Below are 13,081 nucleotides of genomic sequence, written 5' to 3' on the forward strand. Positions count from 1 at the left end.
ATGGTAGTTTGATCCTTCCTCTGTATCATGAACCTAAAAACACAGATTTGCCAAGGTTTTCGTAGGAGTTTTGAACATTTCCAGGAGCAGTTTTGTGGCCCTGGTGGTAGTGTGACCTTTCCTCTGTACCATGAACCTATAGAAACACACATTTGTCAAGGATTTCCTAGGAGTTGTGGGCATTTCCAGGGGTAGTTTTGTGGCCCTGGTGGTAGTGTGACCCTTCCTCTGTACCATGACCCTGAAGAAACACACATCTGGCAAGGCCTTCCTAGGAATTGTGGGCATTTCCAGGGGTAGTTTTATAACCCTGGTGCTGGCCTAACCCTTCTTCAGTTGCAGGAACCCCACAAAACACTCATTGCAACCCAACTGATCCCCTCTTTAGCCCTTAGAAATAGCTGATGTAAGAAGCAAAACTGTCTTACTATACTGGCCAAAGACATGCCCAAGTTGGTGGCAATGCAGACCCCACAAGACCGCCACAAAGTCATCATTATCCTTGACGGTGAAGGCCTCAGTCATCGTCAAATAGCACAGCCGACTGGTGTGTCTGTCTCTAACGTATGAATGGGTCTGCAGACAACATGTGGTCACAGGCTCCACTAGTGACAGGCCTCAAAGCCTTGCAGCAGATTTTTAACAGTGTAATCACAGCATTACTAAATAGATACCTATCATCCTCATATATCGTATAGCTATGGTGCAGTATGTGCTTTACGTATTAATTTTGGCAGATATTATAATTCTGTATAATTTTACCGGTAATTATGCTTCTATACCACCACCTAGAGTTATCATTGACTCAATTAAATAAGGATGAGGTCAGCCCCAGCATTTAAACTGCCTGAGAATGGTTCATGTTACAATACAAAACATGAAGAAACACTCATTAGAACCCGATTGCCTCCTCTTTGACCTTCAGAAATACAGAACATAGTTGACGTGAGAAGCAAAAGTGTCTTATTATACCAATCCCAGGATATAGTTAATATTGTGTCATCAAAACCCAGATTAAATTCAAACCTCTCCTGCGTCCATCCCACTCTGACTGGGCTCATGTTAACGCCTCCCTGCACTGTGACGCCTTGTTTAAGAGGCCCCCGAGCCAAGAAGGACGGAACAGAGAGGGAGAAAGCTTTTTGTGTTAGTGAGAAAATATAAGAAAGATTTTAATGGAAGCGGCCAAGATAGATAATGGAGAGAGAGAGAGAGAGAGAGAGAGAGAGAGAGAGAGAGAGAGAGAGAGAGAGAGAATTACCTCCACTAAAAATGATCCACAAAGTCTAAATGGATGTATATAATCCCCCCTTTGCGCCCATGGACCCCCTAACGAAACAGACCAGCTATAGTGTAAGCTATCTAATGGGGCCTTCTCCCCTCAACAACTTGACAAAACTACAAAAAACATCACACTTTCCTCCTTATTATAATAATTCCTTGACTGCTCGTTAACCATTTTAGAAAAAATAAATCAACACTCACCAATGGGCTCCTCCTGTGTTCCTCGTCTTCTTCCCAGTCCTCCTCCTCCTCTTCTTCGTTTGGTAGTGTCTGCAAATCAAGTTCGGTGTCAATTAACTGTGTAAATGTGGTGCCCAGCGCTGCATCCACTAACACAGACGCAGTAACGTCAACTGACCCAGTACATCCATCACAAATAAACAAGGAAGACGAAAGCGACGTAGAACGTTAGAATACATCCAACTTTAAGAACAATTTGAAGAACACAGCACAGCGAGGCGACAGTGAGAAGAACAAATCATTATCAAAACACACAGGAAGCAAAAAGGGGCGTCTCGGTCACACATACAGCCGGCGCTCTGCCGGCTTCCCGAAACCGCCCACTTCACCCAACGACAGCACCACGCTAAAGACTATAAGGACGAGAATCATGTAAACGGAAGTCATGTAAAATAACACTACTCATGAATATTCACTCTTATGTGCTATAACCATAGAGGATGTAACAATATCATAGGGAAAGGAGTGCACCCTCAGTGCAGGAGCCTTGTGTACCCAGTCAATAGGTATGACGTAGTGATGACGTATAGTGACGTAGGCAATCGCCCATATAAGGGGTTGCTAGGAGTACTCGGGGCAGAACTAGAAATACTTCTGACCGACACTCACGTGTCCCTCTAAATTTTAGACACAATATGTGTCGTGTGTTCATCTACGCTGTCGTGAGTAGAAAGTGAAGTGTTGTACCGTAAAGGAAAGCGCACTAGTGTCCATTGTGTATAGTGGTATTGTTTAGATTATAAGAGTATATATCTTCAGTGTATGTGTAATAAGAAATATTTAGGATTGCAACTAGTATTGAAGTAGGACGTTACTTGTCCCTTAACAGGCAGTGTGCGAGGCCTGACGACCCGCTGGGTCTGATTGAAGTGTATTCTGTATTTTATATTATTTTGTTATTCAAAGTGTTAAAATAAGTTAAAATTAAATATAAAAAAGCGACAACGTTTCATCACCCCAACTACGAGCTCCTTCAAATACTCTTGAAGTACCAGAATATTAAGTCAGTTGTCGCTACGACGAATCAGTCTTAAACCTCCTTGAGAGCCCGGTAGCGTACTACAACATAAACATTAACATACTTTTTGTTTACAGTAAACAGTTCAAGAAAAAAAAAAGGAACCAATAATGAAAAAAAGCCTGTCACTCCAAAAAAATATCATTATAAATTGTGCGCAACAACTTCAGCGTGCGATGGTGTACCCAGTGCAGTCCAGCCCAGTATCACAAGTCTACAACAAAATGACCTGACCTGTCTCCCAAAACCTAGTCCTGATTTGAGTATGTAATGACCTAGCCACCATAGTAACCTGTCCCAAACATTCATAACAGCTTTTCAAACGAGCAGAGTGCGTCGTCATTACGTTCAAGGCTTTATTCAGAAGGTAATTCCTGGTACAGTGAGCAGTATAATCTGACTTACAGTGGACTACTCTGGGGATAGAAAGCAAAGATCCGCACTCGTGGCTTACCCGAACAGGTCCCAACGTTACGTACCACATACCCGTAACCCAGGGGTGGATATGGGGTGACCTCATTCCTCACATGCAAGCAGAAAGTGAATTTTAGTGCAGGCCACTATCATCAGGAAATAAGGGAAGACTTCCTTGCCTTTGTGCACGCCAGGCCTCACCGGTAAAGGTTTAGCCTGGCTCCTTTTGCGCACCGTTGAAGACCTCGGATTGGACATGGCCAAGTGCAGGGGACTTGGTTTCGATGGAGCAAGTGCCATGATGGGAAAATTCAAAGGGTGTGCCGCAGTACTCATGAAGAAGTACACCCTGGCCAAGCCAATCCACTGCTCTGACCACCGGCAGAATCTAGTACTGACGAAGCCGTGTGACGTCAAGGAAGTGAAGATCGCTCTTCAAACACTGACCGAGGTGTGCAACTTCATTCATTCTTCAAATATGCACTGTCTCCGCTTCACAGAGGTTGTCAAGCTTACCTCGGCCAAGCGCGAAGAGCTTGTTCCCCTGTGCCCCACCAGGTGGATTGAGAGGCATGACGCAGTGCTGGTTTTTGTTGAATTTCTGCCTGTCATTGATGTTTTTCTCAAGGAAGAACTTGACGCCACCGCTGGGCTCCTTCTCATCGCCATACATGTTCCCCGCTTTCTCGTTGGACTGGTTGTAGTGGAGTGTACATTGGCGCATACTCTCAAGCCAAGCCGAACTCTTCAGAGAAAAGATGGCGACCTGGTGTCAGCCTATGCCCGATTCGTGGCATCGAGACCATTTTTGGCAAGTTCAGAGCAGATGTGGAGAATCATTTCCACGATGTGTTCATGAAAGCGGAAGAGCTTTTGGTAGAGGTGGGGTCATCGCATGACACCATCCCTGTGCCACGACTCTGTGGACGACAGACCCAGCGATCAAATGTTCCGTGCGAGAATGCTGAGGAGTGCTACCGCCGGGCGGTGTACATTCCATTCGTGGACCACGTCTTGGCTGAGTTGAAGAGTCGGTTCGGCGACTACACAGTGCCTGTCGCACTTCGATCAGCTCAAGCAACTCCTCAATGGCCTCGAAACGGATGTTGCAGCTGTGCTTCAAGCGGAGAAGCTCTACGAGCTCGACATGGAATCCCTGACACTCGTGAAGGCACTGGGCATTATCTGTTTTGGTCTTCCAAACTATCAAAGAAGCCCAGGCACACGCCAGCACCAGCGTGTTCCCCAATCTCGCCATTCTCTTGAAAACTCTGTTGACGCTTCCAGTCTCCAACGAGAGGTCTTTCTCAGCATTGAAAAGGCTTAAAACCTATTTGAGGAGTACCGTTGGCCAAGAGCGCCTGAACGGACTTGCCCTCCTCTATGTCCACTATGATATCCCCCCCATTTCAGTCAAGAGAGTGATAAGCAAATTCGGCGAAAAAAACGCCAACTACTCTTTGCTTAGTGAGGCACTTGTTGAATACTTGGGAATTTATTGTAAATATATTTCTGTACCGTCCTGAAACCCTCACTTAAGGGTAAGGTCAGGATAAGTTAAGGTAAGGTTAGGATATTAAGGTAAGGTCAGGATAGGTCAGATTCAGGTTACCTTGGAGTGAATTACGTTTAGGGGATTATTTTAAGGCAAGTTTAGGGTAATTCAACTGTAGTTTTAGGTAAGATGGGAGTGAATTACATTAGTTTAGGGTCATTCAAGACAGAGTAAGGTTACTTTAGGGTGAATTAGTAAATTCAGGCTGCTTATGACAGACTTTCGGCACTTAGGGATCCTTTGTTTTGATCGTTACCAATGGCGCCGATCGATGCTATAGTTTTCCATGTGAAACTGGCCTATGGGGTGGTGGCGGCTGCAGAGGAAGCGAGAGGGTTGAGAGTGTGTGGCTAATATATTGCTCCACATAATTAATGGAAGCTGAGATTCCGGTGATGTGGACTCCAGCAGCCATTATACCTCCATGGGAGGAACCAACAGACGGAGAGAAGAAACAACTGTGGAAAGGAGAGGAGGAAGAGGAAGGGGATCAGAGAATGAAGGGAGGATTAGGCAGAGAACAGATGTAATTAAGAGGAGGTAGTATAACGATAAAGGGAGGAGGAGAAACAGGAAAGAATTATTATTGACACTCACCAACTGATTCCTCTGTATCCTCTTCCTCCTCCTCTTCTTCTTCTGGCAGTATCTGCAGATCAAGTGAGGGATTAATAGGCTGTATAAACATTAACATGCTTTTGGAAATAATAAATTCTCTTCACTGTATAAATTCAACACAACAATAGTTCGCATGCATAAAGTTCATACACAATTGTTTGTAAGCAAATGTTTGTAAGGGATAAAGTTCGTCTGAAAAAAGTACGTACGCTGAAGTTCGTATGGTATAAAGTATGTATGTAAATTATTCGTAACGACAAAAGTTCGTATGGAAAAGTTTTGTATGAAATTGTTCATAAGCAAAAAGTTTGTACGCAAATTTGCATCAGGGATTAAGTTCATCTGACAAAAATACTTAAGTAAAAGTTCGTTTGCTAAAGTCCGTATGCAGATATTCGTATGGTATAAAGTACGTATGTAAAATATTCGTAACGACAAAAGTTAGTATAGAAAAAAAAATCATGTGCAATTATCCGTATGCAAATGTTCGTCAGGGATAAAATTCTTGTGTGTAAAGTAGTACGGACGGAAAAAGTTTGTGAGCATGTTTATATGGCAATAAGGGCCGCTTTCAGTCGTTTTGTTTGTTTTGATCGTTACCTACGGCGCCGATCGACGCTATAGTTTTCCATGTGAAACTGGCCTATGGGGTAGTGGCGGCTGCAGAGGAAGCAAGGTGTTGAGAGTGTGTGGTAAGGTGCGGGGCTGGGCTAATCCCGCAGCCGCCACTTCCCCATCGGCCAGTTTTGAGTGGAAATTCTAAAGCGGCGATCATTGGTAACGATCAAAACAAACAAAACGACTGTGAAAGCGGCCCTGAGTTGCTATGGATACTTGCGACACGAAGCTTTTCTATACGAATTTTTGTCCGAAACCCGTGAAAAATGGGGGTGTCGCTAAGAGCCGACCCTGCTGACAACCACCATCACCTCCGCTACCAACAACCAACATCATAACCTTGCACTCTGCCGCCACCGCCCTCATTAACGCAAAATAATACACACTGACAAGATGAGCCACTGCCTCCAGGAATTATTTCAAGACTAAAGATCTTGTCGCCCAGTACCTTAAAAAGTTTCTTACTGGACCAGTTTTTCACCACGGGGAGACCTTTTGGTCCCCCAGTTATGTTAAAAAAATGCACACACACACACACACATTTCTCTCTCTCTCTCTCTCTCTCTCTCTCTCTGTACAAACTATTTCCATGCGTACTTTGGTCCTAGAATCAAACGAACTTTACCATACGAATTATTGCCATACAAAGTTTTTTTCTATTCCATACGAACTTTATCTCTGACGGATATTTGCGTACGAACAGTTGCGTACGAACATTTGCATACGAACGTTTTCCATACAAACTTTTACGTGTACGAACGTCTTTCTACCGAACATTTGCACGACGAACATTTAAGCTTACGATTTTTTTCCTTTACGATTTTTTCCCATTACGAACTTTTGACATGACGAACTTTATACTCTACGTACTTATGGCAAACGAACTTTATCCTTCGAATTTGCCATTGACTGGCCCAACGTGCAAGTCGATCTCAATCTGATTGTTATGCTTCTTCGTCGAGTGTCGCAGTTACTTTACTAGCAATTTTTGTGTCATCAGCAAATTTTGATACTTTGCAAGTGAGCCCATCATCGATATCATTAACATAAATTAAGCAGAGCATGGGGCCAAGCACTGATCCTTGAGGTATGCCGCTTCTGACGTCGAGCCAGTTAGATGTAACACCATTTAGAACTACTCTCTGTTTCCGCTCAGAGAGCCAGTCCACAAGCCAATTGTGAATGTTACCCGAGATACCGTGCGCCAATAGTTTGCTGAGCAATCGTTGGTGGGGGACCTTATCAAATGCCTTTTGAAAATCCAGATATATGATATCTACTGATCTGCTTTCATCGAACACCTAAAAAATATAATGAAAAAAAATCAAGTAAGTTAGTTAAACACGAACGTTTACTACGGAAGCCATGTTGCGAATTATTTATCATATTATTTTCTTCGAAAAATTTCACCATATTGTCGCGAATGATAGTCTCCATTAACTTACAAACAATCGATATCAGGCTAATTGGTCGATAGTTTCCTGGATGAGACTTGTCCCCCTTTTTGAAAATTGGTGTGACATTTGCAAGTTTCCAATCTGACGGAACTTTTCCAGCTGTTAAAGATTTATTGAATATGATGGAATAGATGGGAATGGAATGGAATGGAAGGGAAGAGAAGGGACAGGAAGGGATGGGAATGGAAGGGAAGGGAAGGGATGGGAATGGAAGGGATGGGGAAAGGATTGGATGGGATGGGATGAGAAGGTAAGGGATGGGAAGGGAAGGGAAGGGATGGGAAGGGAAGAGAAGGATGGGAAGGGAAGAGAAGGGATGGGAAGGGAAGGGTAGGGAAGGAATGGGAAGGAAAAGGAAGGGATGGAAAGGGAAGGGTTGGGAAAGGAAGGGAAAGGAAGGGAAAGGATTGGATGGGATGGGATGAGAAGGTAAGGGATGGGAAGGGAAGGGATGGGAAGGGATGAGAAGGATGGGAAGGGAAGAGAAGGGATGGGAAGGGAAGAGAAGGGATGGGATGGGAAGGGTAGAGAGGGTTAGGGAAGGGGAGGGGAGGGGAGGGAAGGGAAGGGAAGGGAAGTTAAGGGAAGAGAAAGGTTAGGAAGGGGAAGGGATGGAAGGGGAAGAGAAGGGATAGGAAGGGAAGGGATGGAAAGGAAGGCATGGGAAGGGATGGGATGGGAAGAAATGGAGTATGATATTCCCAAACACACACACACACACACACATATACACTCACTCACCCACCCAGATACATACATATTCAAAGTGTGTGTGTGTGTGTGTGTGTGTGTGTGTGTGTGTTATGCTCCTGAGACTTCCATATAGTTGTGTGTCACTTTCATGAGGTGCTTTTCCTACTAGTGTTTTTAGGGCGAGTCCATTCAAGGCACCTGTGTACCACCCCATACAAGCTCGAAGTCTTGACAAATGTGTGTTTCTTTAGCTTCATGGTACAGAGGAAGGGTCACACTACCACCAGGGTCATAAACTACCCAAGGAGATGCCCCAAACTCCTATGAAAGTCTTGACAAATGTGTGTTTCTTTAGGTTCATGGTACAGAGGAAGGGTCACACTACCTCCAGGGTCATAAAACTACCCAAGGAGATGCCCCAAACTCCTATGAAAGTCTTGACAAATGTGTGTTTCTTTAGCTTCATGGTACAGAGGAAGGGTCACACTACCACCAGGGTCATAAAACTACCCCAGGAAATGCCCACAACTCCTACGAAAGCCTTGTCAAATATGTGTTCTTGGGCGGCGAAATGTCTCATAATACGACCCTAAGAGCCACCTTGCCACCAGGGTCTGACCACCAACTGACTCCAAACCAACCCACTCCTCTCTTTGAACCCAGTCATGATTAGGACCACCCTATATATGGCAGGGACTTCACTATTCTGTACAACCGCTCCCACAACATGTCACGCTTGATGGCAGAGTCCCTTTTCATATGACAACTCTGCCCCGCACTGTGACCTGACATTGTACCGAGGGCAGCTGTGTGGCAGGAACTAACAGGAAGGAGAGAAGACTGAGAGCTGGAAATGGAAATAAAAAAGACCGAGAATTTTGCACAAAAGGAACAATTGCAGGAAGAAAATTGGTGCAAGAAGATGAACAAGGAAAATAGTTATAAAGTTAACAACACTCACCATTTGATTCCTGTGTGTCCCCTTCATCCTCCTCCTCCTCCTCCTCTTGTTCTTCCTCCTCTTCTTCTTATGTCTGCAAATTAAGTTAGGAATGAGAACTGTATAAACACTGAGTCATAAATTCCTTCATGAATTTTATATTTTTTTTTTTGAGAGAGAGAGAGAGAGAGAGAGAGAGAGAGAGAGAGAGAGAGAGAGAGAGAGAGAGAGAGAGAGGTCCAGCAGATTAGTGGAAGGAGAGACCCTCGACCACAGTACGTATGGAAATAGTTCGCATGCATAAAATTCGTATGCAATTTTTGTAAGCAAATGTTTTATGAGTAAGTTTCGTTGAAAAAAAAAAGTGCATATGCAATTCATTAGCAGGCAGAAGTATGGGGCCATCCAGTCCCCATTAAAGCTAATGATACATATATGGAAAAAATTAACATCTATATATAGTGAGAGTTATCACCTTCATATCACAGGTAAAACTCCAGAAATACACCCACCAACTACCAGTGACAATGGAGCAGTGCAAAGCCTGCCCCATTTTTACCAAGGCAACCTGACCAAATCTAACCTAACCATTGAGTAAATAGAACGTTAAATGGTAAAAAGCGCTCAAAATAACGGAAAAGATGAATAAAAAGATGAATTAATCTAACCTAACCACATCTGATTTCTGGAATAACACCCAAATAGTTAGGGATAAATGTATAAATAATTAGGCTACCCTTTCTTCAATAATCCCTTAATGATAACAGAAATACTCTAACCTATCACTGCCGCTGCCGATGTCAATGGAGGTGGAATTGGTGGAGTGGACATGGCGGCTGACCCCAATCACTGCTGAGGGTCTAACACCATCATCACCACCACCACCATCAACACTGCCATCACCATCACCACCACCACCATCACTGCCATCACCACCATCAACTCACCACCACCACCATCACCACCACCATCACCACCACCACCACCACCACCACCACCACCACCGTCATCACCACCATCAACTCACCACCACCGCCGTCATCACCACCACCGTCATCACCACCGCTGTCATCACCACCAACACCTGTCACCACCGCCGCCATCACCACCAACACCTGTCACCACCGCCTTCATCACCACAAACACCTGTCACCACTGCCGTCATCACCACCGCCGTCATCACCACCACCACCATCACCACCGCCGTCATCACCACCGCCGTCATCACCACCACCACCATCACCGCCGTCATCACCACCGCCGTTATCACCACCACCACCATCACCACCGCCGTTATCACCACCACCACCATCACCACCGCCGTCATCACCACCGCCGTCATCACCACCACCACCATCACCGCCGTCATCACCACCACCACCACCATCACCGCCGTCATCACCACCGCCGTTATCACCACTCCCATCACCGCCGCCATCACCACCACCACCACCATCACATGAAACAGATTTTCCAATTTTCCCCTATTTCCACGCCCTGATTTCCTGTCCCTGCACACTAAAATAAGGGCAAAGGATCCACCTACCTTCCCACAGCATGGCGCTTCCGGGCACTTTATAATAACCTAAAAAAACAAGAAAAATACAGCGCTGTCTCGGCAGCCTTCACAGACGACAGGGAAATGGAGGCCGTGACGTCATCATAGTGCTGGAACTTTAATACACGACAACCTTAGAACTTGACGACGGATAAATAGAGCAAGTTCACTGGTAAAAACACGCTCAAAATAACAGATAAGGGGAGACGAATAAGATCAGGGTATGCTATTAAGTATTAACGAAAGAAGAAAACGATACCCGAAGGGAAAGTTTGCATCAGTAAAGTCTTCAGAACACTTGAACTCGGGGCATAATAACGTGTTTAAGTGTGCAGGGTGACGTGGGTAAGTGTGGAAAAGTGTACAAAAGTGTGCAGAAGGATATGAGAAGCGAGACAGAGCGGGGAAGGTCAAAATATTAATAATTTTCTCCTCCTCTCTTTCTCTCTCTCTCTCTCTCTCTCTCTCTTGTCTATTTCTTTCTCGTAGTAGTAGTAGTAGTAGTAGTAGACTGGACCAATTTTTTCTTCATCAACGTTGTAGTGCGAGGATGGACTAAGCTTAATTAAGGTGACCTTTCTGAGACAAAATCCGGGGACATTTTCGGTGGATCGAGGCTTAAAACTTCCAAATGTAGCTTTTTGTCACTGAAAAACCAAAACGGGGACACTGCCGGGCTTAGTACCATTCATGGAGCAGCATTCAAAAGTCTCTCACCCTATTTGGTTGATTGATTGATAGTTTATTGTTGCAAGTAAAAAAATAAAGGAGAAGGGAGTTCCTTAGCTATATACACTGCGCCGAGGTCCACAACTATATATACGTAGAGTTTGCTCAACATTTTCGTGTTCTTTTTTTATCTTTGAGTCACAGTGAAAACCGGGGACAGGTCACTGAAAACGGGAACGTCTGGTCACCCTAAATAAGCTTCCTGCCTTCCTTCAGTGGTCCAGTGTTACACGACTGACTCCTTGAAAAACAAGCTCGGCCGTGTATTTCCCTCAACTCAATATTAACTATATAGAAATGCAACGTTCTGGAGCCATCGGATTAACGTAGAATCACTTAGGTTTAAGGACAGACTACCTATGTCTGGACCATGGGGTCTGTGTGGTCTGATTTTCTATGTAAATCTATGTAAATTTAAATCCACACAGCTCCGGTAGCTATGACGTAATGTTTAAATCTCCGCTTACCCAATCAGCTGATCGGTCACCTCAGCGCGTACACTACTGATATATCGTTTCCGGAGTCATCACACTCGTACAGAACATGTTTATTGCATGACTTGACCTGACCTAGCATACCGAGACACAGGGATGGATGAAATTCTCTAATATATAAACTTACGAGAAAATAACAAGTTTTTTTCTCTCAGAATGGCAACACCCCCGCCAATAGACTCGATCGCTCGCCATATATAATTCTTCCGCCTCGTCATATTTTTTTTTTTTCAGCTTTCTCGTCCCCTGCATGCATAATATTTAATGCTATACTTAACGGCAACATCAATTAAGGGCTGATATCGAATTAAGCCGTGCTGGGAAGAGAGAGAGAGAGAGAGAGAGAGAGAGAGAGAGAGAGAGAGAGAGAGAGAGAGAGAGAGAGAGAGAGATGCTGACTTTAAATGCTGACTTCAAATATCACTTCTTCATCGAGTCCGAGCCATGCTGAATGCTGAGAGCCGAGATGCTGACCTTAAATGCTGACTTGAGGATATGTTAGCTGACTTCAGATATCACTTTTCTTCATCGAGTGAGCCATGCTGAATACCGAGAGCCGAGATGCTGACTTTAAATGCTGACTTGAGGATATGCTGATCGACTTGAGAGATCACATGCTAAACTCAAAGCAAAGTCAGCATATTATATTTATAGCATATAATTGGTATAGAAAAATCAGTCATGCTGAGTACAGACTGACACATCATTGAATGTTTAATGCTGTCATGCTGATAACTTGACCATCCTGAGTTCAAAATAGTCAGCATTGATACACAGACTATGCTGAGTGGGAATTAACAATAATGACTTAATAAACCCCTATATGCTGAGTTCAGATGCATGGAAACTAACACATGCTGACTTAAATGCTGACTGATTCTGAGCCATGAGTTTATTGACCTTATAACACAAATGCATGCTGACTTGAGGTACGTGTTGGCCGATCGATCGACATCAAGGCTACTCAGCACTCAGCATAAAACTGATTTTCACTGCTGAACTAATTAACTATAAGAGATGAAGAACCCTTAGAATATATATCATTCTAGATCTCTTCCTTTCCTCTATGAAACACATAGGAATGTATAACTATCTCCTATAAGTCACCCTAAGGACCTTGCTCATGGTACAAGATACAGTAATGTCTTTGATAAACTAACTCAAAAGATGGACAATTGTAACCTATATGAGTGATAATATATATTGAACAAGCCCTCTTTCCATTATCTTTGCAGTATTAAGGAATATATATCAAGCTGCTAACTCATCCCTTGCTCATGGTAGAAGATTGTGATATGTCTTTGATAAACTAACTCAAAAGATGGACAATTGTGCCTGATATATATATACTGAACAAGACCTCGATCCATTGTTTATGCAGTATTGAGGGATAGGTACATCAGTTTCCTAACTCACTCCTTGCTCATGGCATCTTCCTAAGGCATTGCTAGACTTGTTTTTAT

General features: G+C 43.9%; 1 long non-coding RNA gene across 5 annotated transcripts in view; it reads right to left on the reverse strand.

Annotated features, from left to right (window-relative positions):
* Positions 1 to 10,485, reverse strand: part of LOC126981986 (uncharacterized) — a 38,856-nt gene extending 28,371 nt beyond the window's left edge. For 2 of the 5 annotated variants that reach the window (XR_007734421.1, XR_007734425.1), the window contains exons 1-4: positions 10,384 to 10,485; positions 8,859 to 8,931; positions 5,109 to 5,160; positions 1,486 to 1,554 (exon numbers count right to left, since the gene is read on the reverse strand). This is a non-coding gene — a long non-coding RNA (uncharacterized LOC126981986). Of the gene's footprint in view, positions 1 to 1,485; positions 1,555 to 5,108; positions 5,161 to 8,858; positions 8,932 to 9,616; positions 9,788 to 10,029; positions 10,066 to 10,146; positions 10,183 to 10,383 lie in introns of those variants that run through there. The other 3 variants (XR_007734424.1, XR_007734423.1, XR_007734422.1) reach the window with 3 other exon arrangements.
* Between the last annotated feature and the right edge of the window lie 2,596 nt (positions 10,486 to 13,081).

Source organism: Eriocheir sinensis, chromosome 49 (assembly GCF_024679095.1).
Source record: "Eriocheir sinensis breed Jianghai 21 chromosome 49, ASM2467909v1, whole genome shotgun sequence".
NCBI lineage: Eukaryota > Metazoa > Arthropoda > Malacostraca > Decapoda > Varunidae > Eriocheir > Eriocheir sinensis.